This window comes from Bubalus bubalis, chromosome 14 (genome assembly GCF_019923935.1).
Source record: "Bubalus bubalis isolate 160015118507 breed Murrah chromosome 14, NDDB_SH_1, whole genome shotgun sequence".
In the NCBI taxonomy this organism is placed as follows: domain Eukaryota; kingdom Metazoa; phylum Chordata; class Mammalia; order Artiodactyla; family Bovidae; genus Bubalus; species Bubalus bubalis.
Window position 1 is genome coordinate 5,626,073 of NC_059170.1, and position 26,173 is coordinate 5,652,245.

The 26,173-nt window shown below is 46.2% G+C and overlaps 1 long non-coding RNA gene across 2 annotated transcripts; it reads left to right on the forward strand.

The window, feature by feature from the left end:
* Positions 1-13,505: 13,505 nt before the first annotated feature.
* Positions 13,506-14,934, forward strand: LOC123329058. Of its 2 annotated transcripts, none has more exons than XR_006544198.2 (2): positions 13,506-14,381; positions 14,782-14,934. It is a non-coding gene; the product is annotated as an uncharacterized LOC123329058 (long non-coding RNA). The 2 variants fall into 2 exon arrangements; XR_006544199.2 differs by having other exon boundaries at positions 14,785-14,934.
* The last annotated feature ends 11,239 nt before the right edge of the window (positions 14,935-26,173 follow it).

Sequence of the window (26,173 nt, forward strand, 5' to 3'; positions counted from 1 at the left end):
ACTGAGCGACTTTGGCCCACTCACCCACTCATTCTTTCTCATTGCTTAGTAAGATGCCCTTGTAAGGGTGTATCACATTTTACGTATACATTCACCAGTTGTTGAGCATTTGGGTTGTTTCTGCTCTTGTCTATAATAAAGGATGCTGCTATGAAGCTGCATGTGCGTGTTTTTGCGTGGACGTGTGTTTTCCGTTCTTGGATGTGTGTCTGCAGTGGCATGGCTGGGTGACATGGCAGTTCTATGTTTCAGCTCTTCAGGAACTGTCATCCTGTCTTCCAAATGCCTGTACTGTTCACCGTCTCCACCAGCAATGTGTGAGCGCCCTGCTTCCCCAGCTGACTGTTGCTGTGTAACTCTAGCAAGTTGTTTCAGCTCTCCATGCCTCCGTTTTCCACCTTTGAAACGAAGATTTACCATGGTGGGGTGATATGGCAACTAAAAAGAGATCATGCCTATGAGATTTAGGGCAAATCTCTTAAGTTCTGGACTTCTTTTTTTTTTTTTTTTATAGTAAATTTTATGTTTATGTTTATTTTACCACAGAAATGGGGATAGCCAAAGCATTTCCTTCATTGGGTTCATTTGGGGAGGAAAGGGGACTCAGCTGCAAGACTCAAGATGAGGTGGCGTTAGTGGTAAAGAACCCCCCTGCCAATGCAGGAAACATAAAAGACGTGGGTTCCATCCCTGAGATGGGAAGATCCCCTGGAGGAGGGCATGGCAGCTCACTCCTTGCCTGGAGAATCCCCATGCACAGAGGAGCCTGGCGGGCTACATAGCGTGCAAGGAGTTAGACACAACCGAAGCGACTTAGTATGCATACGTAGACCTACTTAGAGCGTGATTCCCTCTTTCCAGCTGAGCAAAACTTGCCTGCGAATCTGTGTACTATGCACCAAACTGTATCGTATGTATTAATGCTCCTTTGATTTTCAAGTCGGAATTCTTTCGTCTTGCGAAACCCTGGAAGACTCGCGACCTAATCTTTGGTGATCAGCTGACGTTAAGGAACACAGAGTGTTTCAGTGGGGTGACATGATCTGCTGATGAATGACACACTCCTTTGGATACAGAAACTGTGCTTGAAGCAGGAAAGTGTGAAAACCTCATGACTGGTGAGTGGGGTGGGGGTGGGGATGTGGGGGAAGGGGTGGGGGAGGGCTGCATACCATCGCAGTTCCCTGAAGGCATCCCGCCTTTCTCTCTGATCTCACCTCTCCTTCTCCTTCCTCCCACAGTGCCCTTCAGTCAGAGTAAATCATTCACGTTTTTCTGGAAGAAGCAACGCTCTTCAGACCTTCCTGCATGCTGTTTCTTCTCCCAGAAGTGCCCTTTCTGCTCCTTTCCTCCCTGCTACCCAGCACAGTCCGGTTCAACCTTGAGTTTGCAAATTAGAGGTGAACTTCTCCAGGAAGCTTTGTGAAGTGGGGATCTTTTTCCTTTTTTTAATAGCAAATTTTATGTTTACATATATTTTACCCCCCCAAATTTTTTAATAGGAGTATGATTGCTTTACAGTATTGTTAGTTTCTGCAGTATAATGAAGCTGTATAATATAACCATATGTATACATTTATCCCCTCCCTCTTGGACCTCCTGTCCCCCCTTACCATCCCACCTGCCCCTCTAGGTCATCACAGAGCACCCTGTGCTGGACAGCGGCTTCCCACTAGCTATCCATTTCACACGTGGTAGTGGATATTATGTCAGTCCTCATTTTCCATTTCAACCCACCCTCCTCTTCCTTTCCCAGGTCCACATGTTTGTTCTCTATGTCTGCGTCTCTATTTCTGCTCTAGAGTCTAGATAGGCTAGAGTCTATCATACATAGTGAAGTAAGTCAAAGAAAAGCAAACATCTTATATTAACACATATATGTGGAATCTAAAAAAATGGTATGAATGAACCTTTTTGCAGTGGGAATCTTTCATCTTGCCTCAGTCAGTCAGTCAGTTCAGTTGCTCGGTCGTGTCCGACTCTTTGTAACCCCATGAATCGCAGCACGCCAGGCCTCCCTGTCCATCACCAACTCCCAGAGTTCACTCAGACTCACGTCCATTGAGTCAGTGATGCCATCCAGCCATCTCATCCTCTGTCGTCCCCTTCTCCTCCTGCCCCCAATCCCTCCCAGCATCAGAGTCTTTTCCAATGAGTCAACTCTTCTCATGAGGTGGCCAAAGTACTGGAGTTTCAGCTTTAGCATCATTCCTTCCAAAGAAATCCCAGGGCTGATCTCCTTCAGAATGGACTGGTTGGATGTCCTTGCAGTCCAAGGGACTCTCAAGAGTCTTCTCCAACACCACAGTTCAAAAGCATCGATTCTTCGGCGCTCAGCTTTCTTCACAGTCCAACTCTCACATCTATACATGACCACAGGAAAAACCATAGCCTTGACTAGACAGACCTTTGTTGGCAAAGTAATGTCTCTGCTTTTCAATATGCTGTCTAGGTTGGTCATAACTTTTCTTCCAAGGAGCAATCGGCTTTTAATTTCATGGCTGCAGTCACCATCTACAGTGATTTTGGAGCCCCCAAAAATAAAGTCTGACACTGTTTCCACTGTTTCCCCATCTATTTCCCATGAAGTGATGGGACCAGATGCCATGATCTTCGTCTTCTGAATGTTGAGCTTTAAGCCAACTTTTTCACTCTCCACTTTCACTTTCATCTTGCCTATGCAACACCTATTTCCTCTGGGTCAGAAAATGGCATCTCAATTTCTCTTTGGGGAGCCGTTGCCGCCTGGTCTCTTATGCATGGCGTTCAGATGTGAGACCCTGGCTCCATAGGTGAGCCTGGCCAATGAGCATATCCGATTCCCCTGGCCACAGTGATTGGTTCCTCTGGGAGCCAACTGGGTTGGTGTATCATTCCAGTGAGGCCAGTGAGACTCCTTCCCAGGAGTCTTGTTGGAATTGTTGGGAAAGACAACTGTTGGGGTTGCCAGTTACAAGAATTTAGCAAGCTTGGAGTTGCTGCTGGCTATCTTTGCCACTTACAGAAAGCCTCTGTGAGAGTAAATCCGAAACAGAGGAGAGCAAAGCCAAAAAGAGGAGAGAGAGATTAAAGAAGAGACAGAGGTATGTATTTTTTGACATCATTTGAGTCCCTGGAGTCACGCCTCCAGGCAGTTTTGCAGCTTGATTTCGTATAAAATCCTCTCCCACTTTTATTTCACTAGTTTGGTGGGTATTCTTTCACTTAAACATAAATGTGTGTGTACGTGCTCAGTCGCTTCAGTCATGTCTGACTCTTTGCGACCGTATGGACTGTAGCCCACCAGGCTCCTCTGTTCATGAGTTTCTCCAGGCAAGGATACTGGAGTCAGTTGTCATGCCCTCTTCCAGGGATCTTTCCGACCCAGGGATTGAACTTGTGTCCCCTTAGTCTCCTGCATTACAGGCAGATTCTTTGCCCACTGAGCCACCTGGGAAGCCTTACAACATAGACACACCTGAATGCTGCTGCTGCTGCTGCTAAGTCACTTCAGTCGTGTCCGACTCTGTGCAACCACATAGACGGCAGCCCACTAGGCTCCCCTGTCCTTGGGATTCTCCAGGCAAGAACACTGGAGTGGGTTGCCATTTCCTTCTCCAATGCATGAAAGTGAAAAGTGAAAGTGAAGTCTCTCAGTCGTGTCCAACTCTTCGTGTGAATAATTCTCCCCAATTCCATATACACCCTTCAGCTGGGATACCCTTTCTGGGCTCTCACACAGCTCCATTTCCTCCATTTTCTTTGCATTTATTAGATTGCATTCTAATGATCTCTTTGTTTGGCTGTATCCCCCATGAGACTTAAGGAGCTGCTGTGCCTGGTTTGCTGCTGTATCTGGAGCACCTAGCCAGTCCCAGCACATGATAACACCTCAATAGATTCAATGTTCATCGCTTCTTTAAAAAAAAAAAAGAAAAGAAAACCACAGCCTGGGGATTTCACACAGTCACTTTAAGCTAGAAGATGCTGGGCTCGAGGTCTCTGCACGCTGCACCCCATGAGCCAGTGAAACTAGAATAAGAGCAAAAGAAAAAAAAGTGGCCTGTAACCGAGCCCTCAGTATCTTCTAAGTCTGCCCGTGTACAATTTGATGAGTCTGGGTATATGCAAACGGGGCTTCTCTTGTGGCTCGGCTGGTAAAGAATCTGCCTGCAATGTGGGAGACCTGGGTTCAGTCCCTGGGTTGGGAAGATCCCCTGGAGAAGGGAATGGCTAGCCGCTCCAGTATTCCGGCCTGGAGAATTCAGAGTCGGACATGACTGAGCGACTTTCACTATCACTCTCATATGCAAACACTCGTTAACCATCATCATGATCAATGTACTGCTGCAATCGCAGCCTGGGATAAAAAGGTAACACTCTAATTCTGAAAATGAGAGAAAGCGAAACAGTCTTGAGAGCTTCCATCAAGATGATCGGATCCTGCCCTCATCATTTCACAGAGGAAAAACCACGCCTTAGAGAAGGCTCCACAGATGACTGAGCAGAGTCAGACAGCAAGCCATGCTAATGTCTTAGCTGAAGATCCCATGCCTGTTCCAGAGCCTTTTCAGGAAGTTCTTCCCACCTGCTCACTTTTTCCTACCTCTGGTAGGTCTAGAAGAGTTCAGGGCGCAGGTGACAAGTCTATGGAAGTTCTGTTCCTGGTCTGGGGACATGGGCCCCAACAGGAGTCATTTCTACCCCCAGAAAGAAGGTTTACTGGACAAGTAAACATGATGGAATGGAATGCCTGCCGAGGGTCTGGCCAAGAATTTGACTTTCTGCTCCCTAGAAATTGATTTCTACTAAGCCAAGACACCAGTCATCAGATGGGAATAGCGTTTCATCATCCTGGCCTTTGTTGTTGTTCAGTCACTCAGTCGTGTCCGACTCTTTGCGACCCCACGGACTGCAGCACACCAGGCCTCCCTGTCCTTCACCATCTCCTGGAGTTTGCTCAAACTCATGTCCATTGAGTCGGTGATGCCATCCAACCATCTCATCCTCTGTTGCCCCCTTCTTCTTCCCCAGCATCAGGGTCTTTTCCAGTGAGTCAGCTCTTCACATCAGATGGCCAAAGTATTGGAGCCTCAGCTTCAGCATCAGTCCTTCCAATGAATATTCAGGGTTGATTGCTTTTAGGATTGGCTGGTTGGATCTCCTTGCTGTTCAAGGGACTCTCAAGAGTCTTCTCCAAACCACATTTTGAAAGGTCACCAGAAACCCAGAGGTTAAAGTCTTTGGGATGTAGTTCCCAGACTAGACCATCCTTCTGACATGGAAGTGGGGGAGAGGAATGCGTTATGGGGACCCAGTAAACCAGTCTCTGAAGAGCACGACGTTGTACATGAGAATGTGCAGCCATGAACTCTGAGAACACTTGAGTCAAAAAAGGTGGTGAGTGAAGGGCCTCCCAAACACCATCCACGTGCCCCGGAGGGGACAGTCTGGAGAAGCTGCAAGGGGCCGCACTGTTCGTAAACAGGAAGTGGGAGCCTGTTTGTGTGTCTGTTGCTAGGGACAGAATGAAAATGAGTGGGCTTGGGTTTCCCTGGTGGCTCAGAAGTGGAGAATTTGGCTGCAGGTGTGGGAGACATGGGTTAGACCCCTGATCTGAGAGGATCTCACGTGCTGCGGAGCAGCTGAGCCCGAGCACCCCAGCTACTGAGCCTGTGCTCTGAGCCCAGGAGCCGCAGCTACTGAAGCCACGTGCTGCAAACACTGAAGCCCGCGTGCCCCAGAGCCCGTGCTCCTCAACAGGAGAAGCCACGACAGTGAGCAGCCCATGGACTGCAACTGGAGAAAAGCTCGTGCGGCAATGAGGACCCAACACAATCAGGAATAAATAAATAAATACGTAAAAAAAAAAAAAATACCCACCCAAAACAAATGGGCTTGAGAAGATCAGAAGGAAACACCAAACAAGGGAGGTTGTAGAACCTCTATCTCTCATTGTAGATTTTAGAAACATGACAGTTTTTTTTTTACCATTTTAGGAACTATTTGATTACGGTCATTTTTGAAAGCAGAAGCCCAGTTCCCAATTAGGGGATCAAGACCACTACGGCTAGCATGACTTAAAATGATGCAGTCAAGATGGGATAAAGCCAGGAAGTTCATATTTATTGTGTCTGTAATGTGCTGCTCAAAAAAAAAGAAAAATCACAGACTAATTCATAGTAACATATGCACAGATACACACAAAATGAATCTATAATTTTCTATAGGTCTGTATGGAAATGCACAGGTTATCTTTGGAAAGATCCCACCTGTGCATTAAGGTATAAGTTACCTCGCTCCATGACGGTCACAAGGAGAATGTACTTGTGTATCACTTGTTATCAAAAATGAAAAACGAAGCTTAACTAACAAAAGCAGCTCATGTTCTTTGTAGTAGCGAGCGCAAACAATTCAAAAGTGTATAGTTATTAAAAGTGCGAATTACCTTGCCCTTCCCAATAAATATTTGTTGAATGAAGGAATAAATGTCACAACCCAAAATAGTTAATGAACAAGTGATTAAATAAGAGAACAGTCCGGCCCAGAGAGATCTCCATTCGAGGTGACCCCCCCTCCCCCACCAGCCCCCAGGAGGCCAGCTGGCTTCCCTGAAAGGCTGGGCCTCGGGCCAAGGTTTTCTTTCTTTTTAGACTGGGGCCCTGTCTGGGAGTCCTTTTCCCCTCCAAGCCTCGTAGAATGACTCATGGGGATTTTTGTGGACAGAGTCCCCTGGTGACCAGAGTGTCACCTCCTGTTCTTCAAGCAGGTGGGTTCTGAATAGATGTCTCAGAAATGGCTGGTAAAGGACGGGGCTTCCTGAGTGCCTGTGTGACCCGTGGCTGAATGCTGTCCCCTAGCAATCAGCGTCCAGGGGACCGTCAATCCCTGGTTGTAACAGTCCGAGAGGAGACACTGCCGGCCCAGACAGTGGACCCAAGGTCCAGTCCTGCCAACTAACTCGCTGTGGGGTCTTTCCCATCCATAGAATGAGGGGCGGGTGTGGCAGACACTGGCGGTTGCCTGTCTAGTAACTGTCCTGTCCCTTTCTCCTTGTTTCCAAAACCTCAGTGGTGGGGGCTGGGGGGTGGGGGGGAATTGGATTGCCATGTGTTTAAGGGGATGGTTGGACCTCTCCCCATTCCCAGTGTTTCTGTGTGCAAGTGAGTGTGTATCTTTGTGTACACACACAAGTCTTATGTAGTCCAGGTGAATCATTTTATGTACTTATTGCAGTATAGCTGCTTTATAATGCTGTGTTAGTTTCTGCTGTACAGCAGAGTGCATCAGTCATACATATACATACATCCCCACACTTGAGCCTCGCTCCCATCCCATCCCCTGTATCACCCAGCTAGGTCATCACAGAGCACCAAGCTGAGCTTCCTGTGCGTCACAGAAGGCTCCTCCTGGCTAGCTGACACTCGGCAGTATATACACGTCAATCCTAACCTCCGAGTTTGTCCCACCCTCCCCTTCTCCCACTGCGTTCTCACGTCTGTTCTTTACTTCTCAGCTGTATTCCTGCCCTGCAAATAAGTTCATCTGTAGCATTTTTCTAGATTCCACATATATACGTTAATATACGATATTTGTTTTTCTCTTTCTGACTTTCTTTACTCTGTATAAGAGACTCTAGGTCCATCCACATCTCTACAAATGACCCCACGTCGCCACATCTCCTTTTCATGGCTGAGTAATATTCCATTATATATGTATATGTGTGTGTGTGTGTGTGTGTACCACATTTTCTTTATCCATTCATCTGTTGATGGACGTTTAGATTGTTTCAGCAATCCCACTACTGGGCATATACCCTGAGAAAACCATAATTCAGAAGGACACGTGGACCGCAGTGCTCATTGCAGCACCATGGGAATCATTTAACTCCATAATATCCCCTTGGTAGTAATGGGGTTAGGGTGTAAGAACTCTCTTCTGTGTGGTTTTGGACAACTCACTTAATCTCTTGGTGCCTGAGTCTCTTCTTTAAATTGAGAAGAGTCCTTCCATTCTAGTGTTTGCTGTGGGCCTTAAAAGTAAGCCAGCTCAAGGGCCAGCATCCAGCAGGAGTTAGAGTAACAGTTCTCAGACAAACCCTGGTGACTTAATGCCCTGTTTGAGGGCTTCTCTGTTCTTTTCACAGGAAGCAGTGTGGTGATCAGTTTATTAACCATTTGCTAGTCCCGCTTGGAATATGTATAAGTTATCATGTTATAAACACATTTTCTTCAATAAGCAAGTTCATCTCAAAATATTAGGGGTAGGTAGGAGGAGAAAGGCTATGGTTTTTCCAGTAGTCATGTATGGATGTGGGTTGGACTATAAAGAAAGCTGAGCACCAAAGAATTGATGCTTTTGAACTGTGGTATTGGAGAAGAGTCTTCAGAGTCCCTTGGACAGCAAGGAGATCCAACCAGTCAATCCTAAAGGAAATCAGTCCTGAATATTCATTGAAAGGACTGATGTTGAAGCTGAAACTCCACTACTTTGGCCACCTGATGCAAAGAGCTGACTCACTGGGAAAGACCCTGATGCTGGAAAAGATTGAGGTCGGGAGGATAAGGGGACAACAGAGGTTGAGATGGTTATATGGCATCACTGACTCGATGGACATGAGTTTGGGTAAACTCCAGGAGTTGGTGATGGACAGGGAGGCCTGGTGTGCTGCAGTCCATGGGGTCACAAAGAGTTGGACACGACTGAGCAACTGAACTGAGCTGAGGAGGAGAAAGACTCTAAAGATGGAGGATTTGGGCTGTGAAATACAGAGATCTGCTGGGTGTCTGGAAATCACCCCGGTCTGGAAAGCCAGCCTGTGGGAAGTACAGAACGGCTGGCCCCTTCCCTATCGGTCCAGATGTGCTAGGGTCTGGAATGGCGCTAGGGCTTCTGTTAATAAGAATTGAATCTGTTGAAGAATCTGGGGAATACCGATTCTAGAGATTCATTCTAATCTCTGATTTTACCCTTTACCATCTGGGGAAGGCATCCTACTTCCATAAGCCCTGGTTTTCTCATCTGTAAAACGGTAACGATATTACCAGCCTAAGTGGTTTGTAGAATGAGTTAACAGTGGCTCCCAAGTGGAGGTGACTTTGTCCTCCAGAGGACATGTGGCTGTCTAGAGACATTTTTGGTTGTCATTCCTGGGGAGGGGGTTGGTGAAAGGATGGTGTTACTGGTATCTAGTGGGTAGAGGCTACAGATGCTGCTAAACATCTTACAGTGAGAGCATGGCCTCCACTGCAGAGAATTGTGTGGTCCCAAATGTCAATGGTGCTGAGGCTGAGAAGCTCCATGGTACGTGTATTAACATGCCATGAGCTCTACAGACAGTGAAACCAAAGAGACTAGTTTTTTAATGGATGGATTGTATTTATTTATTTTTAATGTGTATGTATTTATTTATTGGCCATGCCCCACAGCATGTGGGATCCTAGTTCCCTATCAGGAATTGAACCCACACCCCCTGCATTGGAATTTGAGTCTTAACCACTGGATTGCCAGGGGAGTCCCCCGAGGAGACTTTTTAATTGTCTTACAACAAACAAAGCATCAACCCTGGTGGCTCCGAAGATAAAGAAGCCACTTGGGTTCAATCCCTGGGTCGGGAAGATCCCCTGGAGAAGGGAATGGCAATCCATTTCAGTATTCTTGCCTGGAGAGTCCCATGGACAGAGGAGCCTGGTGGGCTACAGTCCATGGGGTAATAAGAGTCTGACACAACTGAGTGACTATCACACATCAACAAAACTGCCCACAACATAAAGGCCATCCCCAGTTGAGTGAAAAGCGAAAGTGAAAGTCGCTCAGTCCAACTCTTTGCAACCCCCTGGACTATACAGTCCATGGAATTCTCCAGGCCAGAATACTGGAGTCGGTAGCCTTTCCCTCCTCCAGGGGATCTTCCCAACCCAGGGACTGAACCCAGATCTCCCGAATTGCAGGTGAATTCTTTACCAGCTGAGTTATCAGGGAAGACCTTCCCCAGTTTAGTAAAACAGAGTTAAGAGTGGGGTGTGGAGAGGGTCGGAGAGCTAGAGAGAGCTCTTTTATTCTGTGTAAAGGCTGGTGGGGAGATGGCAGTGGTGCCAGAATCTCTGTGTGTGACCCACTGGAAGAAGCCTGCCGCCTGCCAGGGGTTGCCAAGGCCTTTACTCCTGGTTGTGTTGTGTGGCAAGCTTGAGGTTAATACATAGGTGGTATTACATCTCAATGAAAGTGACTCTGTTTTCCAAAGTTGCTAGTTTACCCCTCAGTCATCATTCACCTAGACAGCATATTAAAAAGCAAAGATATCACTTTGCTGACAAAGGTCTGTATAGTCAAAGCCATGGTTATCCCAGTAGTCATGCATGGATGTGAGAGCTGGGCCATAAAGAAGGCTGAGCACCAAAGAATTGATGCTTTTGAACTATGGTGCTGGAGAAAACTGTTGAGAGCCCCTTGGACTGCAAGGAGATCAAACTAGTCAATCCTAAAGAAAATTAACCCTGAATAGTCATTGGAAGGACTGATGCTGAAGCTGAAGCTCCAATACTTTGGCCACCTGATGTGAAGAGCTGACACATTGGCAAAGACCCTGATGCTGAAAAAGATTGAAGGCAGGTGGAGAAGGGGACGACAGAAGATGAAATAGTTGGATGGCATCACTGACTCAATGGACCTGAGTTTGAGCAAACTCTGGGGGATGGTGAAGAACAGGGAAGCTTGGTGTGCTGTAGTCCACGGGGTCACAAAAAGCTGGACATGACTTAGCAACTGAACAATAACATTGTTCACAATGTGAAGGATTCACCTCATGGCCCAAAATGTCTGCCTTAGCTCCAGCCATCATTTTTCCATTCCTGCTAGCAGTTAAAAAAAAAAAAAGCTCACCACCATCTATGAGGACATATTCTGAAAGTTACACACACTATCTTTACTTTCATCTCATTGGTCAGATCATGGTCACATGGTCACAGCTAGTTACTAAGGGAGACTGGGAAATGTAGTCTGTATTCCAGTGTCCACATGCACAACTAAACCTGGGGTTTCTATTATTCTTAAAGAAGAAATAACATGAGGAATCAACTGCTTTTCATTTCCCCAACTCTAGGTTCATTGGGAAAGAATGAAAGATATTTCCCCGACTCTTGACCCAGAAGGTAGCCAGGATTTTGTGATGGAAAGGTCTGGATATTTTTTAGCCCCTGGATGGAATTTACAGGCCATTCTTTCCCCAGGTCAGGGTCTCAGATTATGGTGGGCAAAACCGGCTACACTGAGGGGCCTGGAGGAGCTTGTTCCAAAGTGGAGTCTCAGGTCCCAGCCCAGGTGACCCACTCACAGTTTTGGGGAATCAGACTTTGGAATTAGCCTTTTGAACAAGTGTCTCCAAAGGCTGAGAAAGTTAGGATTCTTTTATTTGCAAATGACAGAAAACCATCTGATATTGGCTTATGGAAAAATGCAATTTATTGACTTAAGTAACCGAAAAAGGACTGGCTTAAGTAATGGAAGAGTTCTGGCTTTCAGGCCTGGTTGGATCATGAGCCCAAGTGAAGGTGCCAGCCACAGCCTCTTGCCATGTCTTGGCTTCGCTCTTTGGTACATTGGCTCCCTTCTCAGTCACCACTTGACAAGATGGTAACCAGTAGCCTCATCTTGCCAGATAAAAGTCTGGTGGGAAAGAGGATCGTTTCCTGGAAACTCTACTGAAGTTCCAGCATTCACTCTGATTGCACTGATTTAGGTCATGGCCCATCTCAGAACGAATAAAAGTTACTCAAGGATGCCAGTGCTTTGATTGTCCAGGTCTGGTCACATGTCTGTTGGGATACAGACAGCCTCAACTGAATTGCAGGGACTAGACATGGGGGAGGGGAGTTAACCAAAGAAATACTGGATGCTGTGAGCAAACAAGAGTTGAATGCTGGACAGGCAGGGCAATTGTTTTCTGTGCAGAATCACTGTCCTAGGTCCTATATCTCCCCAACCTGCCCAGGGACTCTAGACTTCTTGGCATCCTCGTGGGTGGGTACAAGCTGCCCTTTGGTCCAGATCATGAAAAGAGAACTAAGGTGCCCAATCAGGACACCATCAGAGCATGAAGCAGGCTTTGTGGATGCCTTTATTCCCCTTCTTCCTTGCCAACAGAACCTAATTTTTGATGGGTCCAAGCCAGCCATGACTATCCTGTCTCCCTTTGTCTTAGTCTTGGGGTAAGCTTAGGACCCAGTCCTGGCTAGTGAGGCAGGAGGGGAAGTCTGCTGAGGGCTTCTGGGGAGGATTTTCCCCCCTGTTAAAAGAAAGAGAACTCCTGTCAATGCAGGACACACAGGTTCAATCCCTGGTCTGGGAAGATCCCACATGCCGAGGAGCCACTAAGCCCATGTGCCACAACCACTGAGCCTGAGCTCTGGAGCCCAGGAGCTACAGCTACTGAGCCCACGTGCCCTAGAGACCATGCTCTGCAAGAAGGGAAGCCATCACAATGAGAAGCCTGTGCACTGCAACCAGAGATAGCCCCTGCTCTCTGCAACTAAAGAAAAGCCTGAGCAGCAACGAAGACCCAGCACAGTCAAGAATAAATAAATAAAATTAATTTTAAAAAAAGGAAGAGAAGCGTTCTCCCCCAATCTCCTTTCACACATGTCTTCTTGTAGCTTTTGGATGTTGTTGTGACACTTGGAGCTGCAGCAGTCATTTTGAGATCAAGAGGGAAAGATCAAGGCCCTCCTCCAAAAGGTGACTCATTGTCCTAATACTGAGATGCTGAATTATCCAACCCTGAAACATCCTACTTGTTAGCTTATTGTTACCCAAGATAAAAAATATCTTCATAATTTAAGGGACTATTAACAGAGTATATAGTATCTATAGCCCAAAGCACCCCAATAAATCTACCTCTGTGCTAAGTCGCTTCAGTCATGTCCAACTCTTTGCAACCCTATGGACTGTAGCCCATCAGGCTCCTCTGTCCGTGGGATTCTCAGGCAAGAAAACTGGAGTGGGTTGTCATGCTTTCCTCTAGGGGATCTTCCTAACCCAGGGATATAGAACCTGGCCGTATTATCCTAAGCAAGTTATACTCCTCTTTGAGCCTCAGCTTCCTTATATGTAACAAAAGAGGGTTGATTAGAACCCCCTCCTAGGATTCGACTATTGTTTTTCATATGACACCAACCTTGTCAATTCTTTCCTTCTAACAGGAAAAAAAATGAATAAAAAGAATAGTAGAAGTAAATAGTCACTGACAATTTTGGAATCATTCATTCAATAAATATTTACTGTTTACCCATGTTGACCAGGACTCTCTCAGTTGGAAGGAAATTATTCATACTAGTCTGAAACATAAACAGAAAAAGTCCAGAGATAGGTTTAGCGTCAGGTAAAGTTGGGTGATAACACGTGGAATCTATGCCTCTCCTTGTCTTCATCCTGCTTTTCTTTCTGTTGGCTTCATTTTCTGGGGGGCCCTCTCCACATTGTGGGGAGATGGTCGCCAGCAGCTTCAGATTTGCAAACAACCAGCTCAGTAACAGAAAAGGAAAGATGGCTTCTACCTTCCAGTTCTAGCGTAAATCCTGGTGCGGGCTCTCTTTGGCCAGGACTGGGTCATGAGCTCATACCTGCACCAATCACTGTGGGCAGAAAAGTAGGATTACCTGGATGGGGGCCTGGATCATGATTCCACCCAAAAGCCAGAAGGTAGTGCCTGTCCTCGACTGTGTATCAATCAGGGGAACAGAGTCACTGTGAGTGACTATCCCATAGGATAAGAGATTTATTATAGGAAGTAAGTCCTCTACAAGTGTGGGAGGAGTAGGGGGCTGAAGGCTTGCCAGAGGACTCAGCGGTTCAAATAGGAGTCATTAGTCAAATTGAGAGACCAGGGGAGTTCATTGAGAGATCTATGGGAAACAGTTGCCTCTGAGTCTGTAGCCGAGTCTGGCCATGGGCCTAAGCCTTTTGGTCAGCAGGGCCAGCAGTCAGGAAAAAGAGCTGGAAGTGCCATAGTGGAGAGCAAGGACAAGTCCACCAGTCATAAAAACTGACAGGTACAATCTAGTTTGAAAAGTGCTTTAACAGAGGAAAGCATAAAGTGCAATGGAGTCCTGAGGGCTTGCTGAATCCTCTCTAGAAATCAAGAAGATCTTCCTAGAGGAGACAACATTTGAGCTGAGACCTGAAGAATGAAGAGAGGACCAGATGAAATGGGGGGTGGGGGGGAAGTAGAGGAATTAGCACATGCAAGAGCCTAGAGCCAGGAAAAGATATAAGAGAGCTAAAAGTAATTTAATCTGGCTAGGACCAAAGTATGAAGAAAGAAGGGTTAGGGGTCATGATTGAGGCCAGCAGGGGCCAGACTACAGGTCCTTATAATGAGGAATTTAAACTCTGTCCTAAGAGCAAAGGTGAGTCATGGGGGGATTTGTAGCAAGGGAGAGGTAAGCGTTATATTTCAGCGCTGGCGATTTGGAGACAGGAGGGTTTTCTAAACATCTCGTTTCTAGGAAAAGCCCAAATATTTCACTTGGAACTCTGAAAACCCTTTACCTGCAAGGGTTTGCTAGCTGTGGTTTCCTTCCTTGCAATGTGGGCGATAAGACATTGGGAAGGTGACCGTGTTGGTTATGATATTTTCAACTTCAAGTTACAGCATGCCTGACTCATGGTGGCTTAAGTAACGAAACAAATGTTACTATCTTTTATAACAAAATGCCTGGAGGCTGGCAGCTCCAAAGCTGTTGCAGTGGCTTGGTGGTGTTCTCAGGGACCCAGGCTCTTCTCATCTTTCTGCTCTGTCATTTCCAGCAGTTGGCTTTCGTCCTCAGACTCATCGCCCACAACAGCTGCTTCCAGCGCCCTGCGTTGTGTGATTGCCGGACACTGATCAAAACAGGAAGGAAGGGGCAGGGGCAAAGACTCTCACCTCCCCAAATTCTGTGTTATTAATGAAGTTAACCCCCAGATTTCCCCTGACCTTACATTGGCTAAGAGTTGAATCATGTGCCCATCCTGGACCAATCACTGTTGAATGAGGAATGGGATTACTTAAGATGGATTATGATTTATCACCTGGGGCTGTAAAACAACCTATCTTTCAAAGATCAAGGGATTTCTGTCCCTTAGCTAAGCCCCAAATCAAGATTTCTAGGGAAGGAAAGATGTGGAAATGAAATGCAAATACCTGTGGGGTAGCAAAGACAGGGCCAGATTGCAGGTCCTTATAATGAGGAATTTGAACTCAGTCCTAAGAGCAGAGGTGGGTCATGGGAGGATTTGTATCTGTTCAGGTCCTCTGTGAAGCAGATGCTCAAGTGGAGTTAAGAAGGCAAGAGGTTGAGGGCCTTATTTTGTATTTTAAATTAAAGGACACCCAGAGCCTTCTCTGAGGGGCTACATTTCTTTGCATCATTGAGCCACAGAATGAGGAATCTGCTCCAGGAAGCCAAGAGGCAGTGAGATAGGAAAGGGGTAGGGCACAACCTCTAAAAGAATGGCATAAGCTTTTCAACAACAAATATAAATAGTATGTATAATATACACATATTTTAGAAAACTTATGGATTTTTGCCTAACTAAAAAATTCATCACATTTTGATTCCACTTGTTTGACTTAGTATGAATAGAATGTTATATTTCTATTAAAAAATAGATATGCAATAAGCAACACAGATTTATTATACAGCACAGGGAGCTATAGTGAATATCTTGTTATAACCTATAATGGAAAATAATCTGAAAAATAATATATGTGTGTATGTATAACTGAATCACCTTGCTATGCACCAGAAACATTGTAAGTCAACCGTACTTCAAGAAAATATATAAAGAAAAAGAATTTTTAAATAAGAGTAAGAAGGCAAGAGGTTTATAGTTAAGTGGGAGGAGTGTTGTACTTATGAAAAATAGAATATGGGAGACAGCAGAATTGATCAAGGGAGCTTCAGACTGCAACGCAGATCTGACAAAGTCTTCGTCAACACCTTGGGGCGCTCCAGAGCAAAGACTGTTGATTAGAAAAGCCCCAGGTAGGACAGAAATGGCCAGCCTGGGGACTTCCCTGGTGGTCCAGTGGTTAAGAATCCACTTTGCAATGCAGAGGACGCAGGTTTGATCCCTGGTGGGTCATTAAGATCCCACATGTCACTGGGTAACTAAACTCATGCACACCACAACTACGGAGCCCGCGTGTTGCAATGGAAGAGCCTGTATGATGCGACTAAGACCCGAGGCAGCCAAATAGATGAATATTTTTTAAAAAAGAGAAAGAGAGAGATGGCTAGCCAAAGTCCCCCACTGTACTCAATCATTGCCTGGGGGCTACTCAGGAAGAGACTGGCCTTGGCTTGAAGTTTAGACGGACCCCAAAGACACTGCAGCTGGAGGCTGTCCGCTCACTGCACTCTTCACAAAGGAGCAGTGTGGTCTTCCTTGAAGCTGTGTGCCTCCAGGACTGCTCCAGGGCACCCGGGACCTGGCCTGGTTGTATCATAAGAAAGTCAACTTTGAGCTGAGAAATCTATTTTTGCCCAGATCAGCATCAGCCTTGACGGAATCAGAACAATTGTGAGATTAAGCTCAGCTCAGAAATTGAGTTTTTTAGAAAAATATTTTTTTCCCACACATAGACTATTTTCATTATGGTAAAATTAGAAATTAAACACATATGCACAAAGTTTTTAAAGAATCAGTCATAATTCTTACACCATTGATGAGGATGAGATTAATAGAGCAACAGGTGACATTTACAGGGTGGTGATTATGTGCCAGGCAGTGTGATAAACAATGCATATTCCTTACCTTGTGTAATCCCAGCTATGCCACTTGAGTGCGTTACTTAGTGCCTCTGTGCCTCAGTGAGAACATCTGCCTAATGGGTATGTATGACAGTATCAACCACAGGGGGTTGTTCTGTGGATTCAGTGACGTTAATTCATGTGAAGTGCTTGGAATACGACCTGGCTCAATAAATGCTCAATAAATATTAGCTATTCTTTTCACCACGAGTCCTCATTCTCTTAGCCACAATCCTGAAATTTTTTTAAAAAGCGATGAAAACCAACAGCTGCTTCCTGAAGTCTGGTTGGTGCCAAAGTTCATCTGAAAACAAACCCTCACGTGATCTGAGGTTATGTACAGGCTTGTTGAACCCACTTGGTGTGAATATTTAAGAGTGTCCTATCAATGGGTTTGACTACTTTTCTGAAATGTAAAACTTTCCAAATTTTGAAACACTGATTTCTGATAATGGTTTGTCGACTCGTGCTCTCAATCCCCGTGACAACTCTGTGAGGATCAGCAGCCTCAGTTTATAGACAAGGAACCCGAGGGTCAGACCCGCAGTGTGCGTTGCCCTGCCCACCTGCCTAGGAAGTAAGAGTGAGGATTTGAACCCAGGCCAGCTGACTCCAGAGCTTCTGTTTGGGGAAATTTTAAAAAAAATAGTAGTTTCCTTTACTGCAGGACTTTCCAGAGACTTTAACCTGCTAACATGCTCTGCAAGTCTCCAGGTGGGGCTTCTAGAAGGCGGCATTCCCCAAACTCATAGAAAGTGAATGTCAAGGTCATTTTCGCATAGGGGATCTCCAGAGTGCTAACACTGCGAACCAGGAAGTTCCCTCAGAAGAGATAAGAAACCTGTGCTGGCCAGGATCATGAACCGGCCAAACCACACACACTCAGACCAGCAGGGGAACCCTTGGCAACTCCCACTCTGTCACGAACTGACTATGTTTGACCTCGAAAAAAAAATTCTGTGTCCTGACCTGTATGAAAGACGATGAAACCGTCTTGAGATTCCTCAGCCCACCAGAAGCATTTTGGTGGGGTGGGTGGCGGGGGGCTGGGCCATTCAGCATGTGGGATCTTAGTTCCCGGACTAGGGATCAAACCTGTGTCCCCTGCAACCTGTGTCAGGAGCGCATAGTCTTAGCCACTAGACTGCCAGAGAAGCCCTTTTTTTCTTTTTCCACCAGCAGCATTTTGTAGTCTTTAGAGTTGACTCATTGGAAAAGACCCTGATGCTGGGAGGGATTGGGGGCAGAAGGAGAAGGGGATGACAGAGGATGAGATGGCTGGATGGCATCACCGACTCGATGGACATGAGTTTGGGTAAACTCCGGGAGTTGGTGATGGACAGGGAGGCCTGACGTGCTGCAATTCATGGGGTTGCAAAGAGTTGGACACAACTGAACGACTGACCTGAACTGAACTGAACTGAACTGAAGAAGGCAGGCTAACGCACTTGAAGTAGATATTCAAAAAGAACTTCAAGGGGGTGCAACTGGTGCCCGGTTCCTGGAAACCCTCTGAAACATGGGGCAGGGCTGGTGGCAGGAAGGCAAGCAGGAGACGTTCTGAACGCCCCTCAGGCTCTGCCCTGGGAGTCCCAGATCACCTTCCAGGCCTTCAGTAGCTGAATCTGTCAACATCGCTGTTTTGGCTGTCCTACCGTTTTTAGTAATGACCGGGCTGGCCAGATCCAATTTATTTCACACCTTTAAAAGAAATGTAAAACTCAATTGTTCCCCTGGCTTTTAAAGTTTTATTTTCCAGTTTTTGAAATGCTAAAAGCTGACCCCAGAGAAACAGCATTCAAGCAGAATGAAAATATTCAGAAAAAGCAAGTCTTCTTTCATCTTCTCCCCACTGCCTGCCTCTTGGTCCCTTCCCCACAGTCATTCACGGTCACACTTACAGATCTCCTTCCAGGTAAACTTGAGACATATATAAGCATATATTATTGTACCTATTGAGATGCTTTGGGCTGCAAAACATGCAGCCTACAAGCATACAATTTACTTGGAAGACACATGTATGTAGAACAGTTTTTAAGCTGGTTCTTTTAAGGCTAGGATCCCCAACCTCCAGGTCCAGACCAGTACCTCCTTTCAGATCAGGCATTAGATCAGAAATAAAGTGCACAATAGATATAATGCTCTTGAATCCATTTCCCTTCTTCACCGATTCGTGGAAAAATTGTCTTCCATGAAACTGGTCCCTGGTGCCAAAAATGTTGGGGACCACTGATTTAAGGGACCAATAATATATTGTCAAGAATTCAAGTTCTTTCCCTCTTTCTGCTCTGGCCTTGACAGCGTGACCTCTGGCCCTGTACTTTTGAGTCTCGGTAGCCGATGAATCAGGAGTGTGGGCAATCGGAATATTCTGGAAGCCACTCCCATGCCAGGATAGCCAGCAGTACTTTCTTTCTGCAAGGAAGAGCTTTTGAACTCTGTGATCACATCCACTGGACCCTGACTAAATATGTCCCCAGTCCAGCTTCTCTTTAACTGACCCTGCCCCCAAATGCCCAGGCTTCCCCAGTGCCATCTGGTGCCGAGGCAGGGAGTATGGATGAGATGGAGAGAGAGCCGTCTTGATGATTACAGTTAAAAGTCCTCACCTGGGGCTTCCCTGGTGGCTCCGCGGTAAAGAACAGAGTAAAGAACGCTCCTGCCACTGAAGCAGCAGATGTAAATTGCTCGTTTCGCTGCCTGCCTGAATCATGGGCATCACTCCTGCCTCACCCACTCCCTCCCCCTCCAGGGCCTTAGCACATACTGTTCCCTCTCGCTTTTCCCTTTCCTCTTTGCCTAATTAATGGCTCTTTCCTTGAGGTCCTCCAACGTTTGACCGTAACTTTCACGAGGGCAGAATCATTTTTGCCCTCCACTGTGATCCTGACACCCAGCACACACAAATTTGATATACAAGCAGCATTCATTAAATATGTATTCAGAGAGTGAGTGAGTGACAAGTGAATAAGTGAGGTAAGTGGGCAGTTAATGCTAAATCATTCAACAAATGCTCTGTGAGTGAGGAAAGTAAGTGCCTAAGTCGCTGTATCACTGTGGGAATTAAATATATTGTACATTTAAAGCATCCCAAGTGATGCCTGGCTGTGGTGCTAAGGTTCCTCTTAGCACTATTTTGTGTTGTTGCCATGGTTATTATTTCCTGTAGGTGTTCTTGCAGCTTCCTGACAGGATCAGGCCCTCTTGGTCCTGCTCTGATTGGATGCTTCTCCGGGGACCCTGCAGAGCTTCACCCCGACAACTGGGTCCACTCATCCATCCAAGCACTTTCATCCATTCCCCAGAGGCAAGGATTGGTCCCGTCCGGAGGGAACACATTCCTGATGTCCTGCACTGCTTCTGGGTCTTGGCTTCAGAGTACCTCATCTGGATACAGTGTCATGAACACATTAAGTGGCACCTACCAGTCCATGGTGACTTTCCTCTCTGAAACAGGGGTGGGCACCCCAGAAAGCCATGCTTACAACCGCACGGCCCTGCCCTCAAGCCAGAACTGACTGGATAAAGGTGGGTGCCTGATCTGATGAGCCAGTCAGATCCTCTCTCCTGTGAATTTGGGATTATGACCTAGTGATTTTTGTGGGTAATTGCTTAAAGAAAGGGGTCGTGCACTCAGGTGCTGTGAGGCAGCTGTATTTGGTCACAGGCTTAGAGAAGAAGAGGGGAGGAGGGGGAGAGAAACAGAGGTGATGGAATCTGTGGGCAGGGTGGCAGAGGAGCACAAAATACGCGCCAGAATTCCTGGTGGTTTTTCAGATGCTAGTTCGAGAAATGTCTGAAGCCACTGCCCTTCCTATTCTTCTGTTTGATATAACACTGGTGTTCACATCAAGATAGCTGGGTGACTGAGTGAACACCTATCGTCTAAGCTTTTGAGGTCTTGTTCTCCCCTCTTTCAAAAATAGGACTTTGATTTTCCCAGGGGAGCTACCTCTGTTTTACTTTCTGTCCATGGTGTTCAGCAAAGCTGATTCTGTCTTCATGTGGCTCTAAGCTGGACCAATCACATTTTATCCCCTGAAGGTAAGTAACTGGCTCAGAAATGAACACATGACGCAGCTAGATCCAACGAGACTCCTTCTGGGGACGTTAGGAGCAGTGAGGAGACAGGTTCGCTTGACCCTGCAGTTGCTGGGAGGGCTGGAGCCACTGGTACCGCATTGTTCCCAGGAGGAGAGGCTCACTTCTGAGATGGAGGCAGTGAATGTACCTGGGGCATCATTTTAGCCTTCGATCCAGCTGTGCCTGAAGCTGGTCTTTTCAATTAAGCGAACCAAATGACTTCTCTTTTTGCGTAACCCAATTTTTTGTTGGTTTCTTCTGCCACAAATGAAATGCTCCTCCTTTTCACTTGAGCTAGTGATGATTTTGAAGGACTGATGCTGAAGCTGAAGCTCTAATACTTCGGCCACCTGATGCGAAGAGCTGACTCATTTGAAAAGACCCTGATGCTGGGAAAGATTGAAGGTGGGAGGAGAAGGGGATGACAGAGGATGAGATGGTTGGATGGCATCACTGACTCAATGGACATGAGTTTGAGTAAACTCTGGGAGTTGGTGATGGACAGGGAGGCCTGGTGTGCTGCAGCCCATGGGGTCGCAAAGAATTGGACACGATTGAGCGACTGAACTGAACTGAACTGAACAGTGATGATTTAAAGATGTTGGGTTAGGATTAGAATTGAGTTTCTATTCTGATGACCATGCTTCCACTCCTTTCCCAATGACTCTCCTTCTCCTCACTTTCTATTTTGAGAAACTGTCTGGGAAAAAGAGAGCTTGGAACTCCCCTTCATCAAATGATGACAATTTTAATTGTATCTCTGAGGAGGGGATTATAATCAGCCAGAAGTGAGGAGAGGATCAATGAAGGCAGGGTTGTACAGATGGGGAAACTGAGGCTCAAACAGGTGAAGTGACTTGCCCCAAATTAGCCACATAGTGGGTAGGCAATCTGGGATTTGAACCCTGATCTATATGACTTTGCAGCTTGGCCTTTAACCACCACCTGTCCTGCTCAGCAATAAGAACACGCCCATGCTCCACCACCTGCTAACATTATATACATGGAAAGGCTCCCAGCTGATGCTCTTTGACCTGCAAATCCCAGGTCAAAGGTTTATTTTAAGAACTGAAGATGTGCTTCACAACACGGAAAGTTAAACCTGGAGATAATGTGAATGTCTCTGAAAGGAGATTTGATCAATTATGATATCACAAATTGTGCTAGGAAAAGCTATATTTATATATATTACATGATTGTTGTTAAGATCATAGACTCTGGAATCAAACTTTCTTGAGTTCAAGTCCTGACTCTACTGTTGACTAACCATAAATAGCATATGTGCGTGCTCAATCGTGTCTGACTCTTTGCAACCCCCTGGGCTGTAGCCTGCCAAGTTCCTCTGTCCATGGGATTCCCCACCCAAGAATACTGGAGTGGGTTGCTCTTTCCTTCTCCAGGGAATCTTCCTGATCCAGGGATTGAGCCTTTGTTCCCTGGGTCTTCTGCATTGGTAGGTGAATTATTTTACCACTGAGCCACCTGGGAGGCCCCTTTCTAATCATATACTCTTAAGTCAATTTACTTGACTGCTATGAGCTTCACTTTCCTCTTCTGTAAAATGGTTATAACAATGGTCCCCACCCCAGAGCAGAGGGTGCCTAGAAATATCACTGGGTGTAAGCAAATGTGGGCTCTGGAATTAGATTCTATGGGTGAAGCTTCTAGCCTTGCTGTTTAATTTCTCTTCTTTCTCCATCTGTAAAATGAGCCTAAGAATAGGATTATAGTTATCAGTGAATACATACATATAAGCACAATGTTTTGGACAAGGCTTGGCATAGAGCAAGGACTTAATAATGTTAGCTATGGATGGGGAAGGGTCCTGGTTCCTCCTCAAGGAGATACTCACATGACAATCTGGTACGTATCTCTGAGTTCTACTACACGAACTAAAGCCCCCATCAAGATGCAGAATGATAACTTCAGGCTGAGCACAAGCCCTGGACCTCAGATTGGTTGGAACCAGAAAGCTGATGATTGAGATTCTTAGAACACCATCCTGTTACCTCACCACCAACCAATCAGAGGAAGATCACACATCCTGCAGACCACTTCTCAAATTTTGCTTATAAACATTCTTCCCCAAAAACCATAGGGGAGTTCAGGTCTTTTAAGCACGGGCCACCTGTACTCCTTGCATGGCTCTTGCAACAAACCTTTCTCAGTTCAGGAAAAAATAATAAAAAAAAAATACTATTATTATTATACCTGCTAAAGTCTTATAGGGGCTTCCTAGGTGGCACTAGCGGTAAAGAACACGCTTACTAATGTAGGAGACATAAGAGACAAGGGTTCGATTACTGGGTCAGAATCCCGTGGACAGAGAGCCTGGCAGGCTACAGTCCACAGGGTTGTAGAGAGTTGGACATGACTGAAAAAATTTAGCCTGTGTGCGTGCACACACAGTCTTACCGTCACCTGTATCTACTTTCTACATATTCTAAGGGTTCCCCTCAGTGTGATCATTGTTAATGTTCTGGAGCACTTATATGTGCCAGATACTGTGTTTAACTCCGTGCTGAGCCCGCTGCCTGTTTGCTTGTTTTCCTAGATGGGAGATTTATAGTTTGATTCTCCAGTGACATATTTATGGTTGAATATAAATTAAAAGCCTGCTTGCACACCAAAGCCGGGTCCTTTGGGAAGACATCACCTGTTTTTGTACACCTCTAGAGCTAAGATTTCCTTTTTTTTTTTTTTTGAGCTAAGGTTTCTTTTTACATTTTTTAATGGTTTACAAAACTCAAAAGCTGAAAGTTCCCTGGTGGCCTAGTGGTTAGGATTCCAGGCTTTCACTGCTGTGACCCAGGGTTCAATCCCTGGTCAGGAAACTGAGATCCGACAAGCAGATCAGCGTGGTCAAAGAAAGTCAAAAGCCGAACAACATTTTGTGCCATGTGAAAATGATATGAAATTCAAATTTCAGTATACAAAAATAAAGTTTTATTGGCACACAAATAGCTGTATCTATTTGTTTTCTTGCTGCCTATGGTTGCCTTAGCCTCTGACGGCAGAGTTGAGCAGTTATGGCAGAGACTGTGTGGCCCTCAGATATTTACTAAGTGACTTTTATCTAAAACGTTTGTGGACCTCAGTCATATTAGGGTCTTATAACATTTTTATCCCCTTTGTAGCAATCCCATTTGAATCTGCTCTCCTGTTTTTATTTTCTTTCCATTAAGGAGAGGACTCAGAGGTTATGCCTGGCCCGGGGTCATTCCCCAGTTCATCCTGATACTCAGGTATCCTGGCTTCTGAGTTCAGGGCCTGCCCAACGAGCTAGAGGAGACCCTGATGCTGGGAAGGATGGAAGGCGGGAGGAGAAGGGGACGACAGAGGACGAGATGGTTGGATGGCATCACCGATTGAATGGTGAGTTTGAGCAAGTTCCAGGAGATGGTGAAGGACAGGGAAACCCGGCGTGCTGAAGTCCATGGGGTCGCAGAGAGTCAGACATGACTGAGTGACTGAACGACCACACTGGGCTAGAACTTTGCTCCTTAGCTGTGCTGGAGACTCGCCCTGGGAATCCGCCAGCCGCTGGCCCGCCTGCTGGGTTTCAGCAGAGGCAGGACCAGCAGCATCTCCTGGTCTGGAGACTGCAGCGTCTCCTCAGATGGCCCCGCGGGGCGCCTCGCCAGGCCCTTTCTTCCTCCGGAGCCCGGCCTGGCTCACACAGGCTGCTCTGTGAGGCTGTGGGCAGGCGGCCTCTGTCTCTAGCAGTGTTCAGTTACCCCAGTGACATTCAATTGTTCCTGGGAGAGGAGGCCCGCGTTTGGCAGCTCCTAGACCTGGATTCCAGGAAACCTCTGCTTGACTCCTGTTTGTTTCCAATCAGCAAGTCGGCCTGTATCGCTTTCCACCGGTTGCGTAAGTCCGCCTGCCACTCTCGCGTCTCTCTCTTGCTATCATCCTTATGTCATCCAGCTCACTGCCGGTCGGGGAGGAAGACCTGGGACCTCTCAGGGGAGGGGGCAAGATGCGGGTGTGTCCCTGGGAGTTCACTGCTGGGAACACCCCCGCAGCCCAGATAACAGATCCGAACGGCCGCCTGGCCGAGCCCTCAAGTTTGCAGGGCTGCGTGTCTCACGCAGGCTCTCCGCTCTGAAAAGAGACCCCGAGGCGGCAGTTCAGGCCTGCAGGTGCCAGGCCCGCGTCTGTGTGTACACTGATGCGTACCCTCCACACGGCGGTTTGGCAGGAGCTTGGAAAACCGAAGTTGAACGCACAGCTCACCCAGGTTCAAATTCTGGCTGTGCCACTTACTCACTGTGTGCCTCTGGGCAAGCTGCTGAGCCTCTCTGTGCCTCAGTTTCTGTATCTGTACTATGGGGATAATAATAAAACCTCCCTTTTTAGACTGGACTAAGAATTGAATCATTTAACGCATGGGCTTAGCACAATGGCTTGTGCATACTAAAGGCTCAATAAATGCGAGTGATTTTTACTATAATTACAGTAATAACTATTATTATTTCTAAATTTTTTATTGGAGTATAGTTGCTTTACGTTGGGTTCGTTTCTACTGTACCACAAAGTGAATCAGCCGCATGTATACATATTCCTCTCTTCTTTGGATTTCCTTCCCATTTAGGTCACCTGTGAGCAATGAGATTCCTATGCTATACAGAAGGTTCTCATTAGTTACCTATTTTAAATAGCTATTATTATTGATATTCACCAGACAGCAAAGGTCACATTTGTGCCCAAGGAGATAGGAACAATAGCATTTATGGAAGCATTATTTTTAATAATGGCAAATGGGACGCTGTCTAAATATCTCTCAGTAGGGAATGGCTAAACAAGCTATGGTAGACCCACACTGTGGATTTCTGAGCAGCAGTTCAAAAGAAAGGGGCAGACTTATACAGCCTGATGTGAAAAGACTTCCAAAATATAATCTTCAGCGACAAAAAGCAAGAAGCCGAAGGATACACAGACAGGAACACAGATGTAAAACACAAATATGCAAAACAGTCTATGAGTAACATAAATATGTAAATACACAGGGAAAATGTCTGGGACAGCGCCGCCGTCTGAGATGGTTGTCAGTAGCCACACGTAGCTATTTACATTTAAACATAAGTTCATTTAAAAAGTTTAATTAAAATTAAATAAACAATTCAGTGTCTCCATGGCATCAGCCACACCCCAAGGGCTTAGTAAGTCACCTGTGGCCAGTGGCTAATATATTGGACATTTTGGACACAGGCTAGCTCATCAGTGTAGAACATTCTATTGGATGGTGCTGGTCTAGATGGGTGAAAAAGCCAAGCTGATAATAGCGGTTGCCTTGTGAGGAGGAGGCAAGGGTCTCA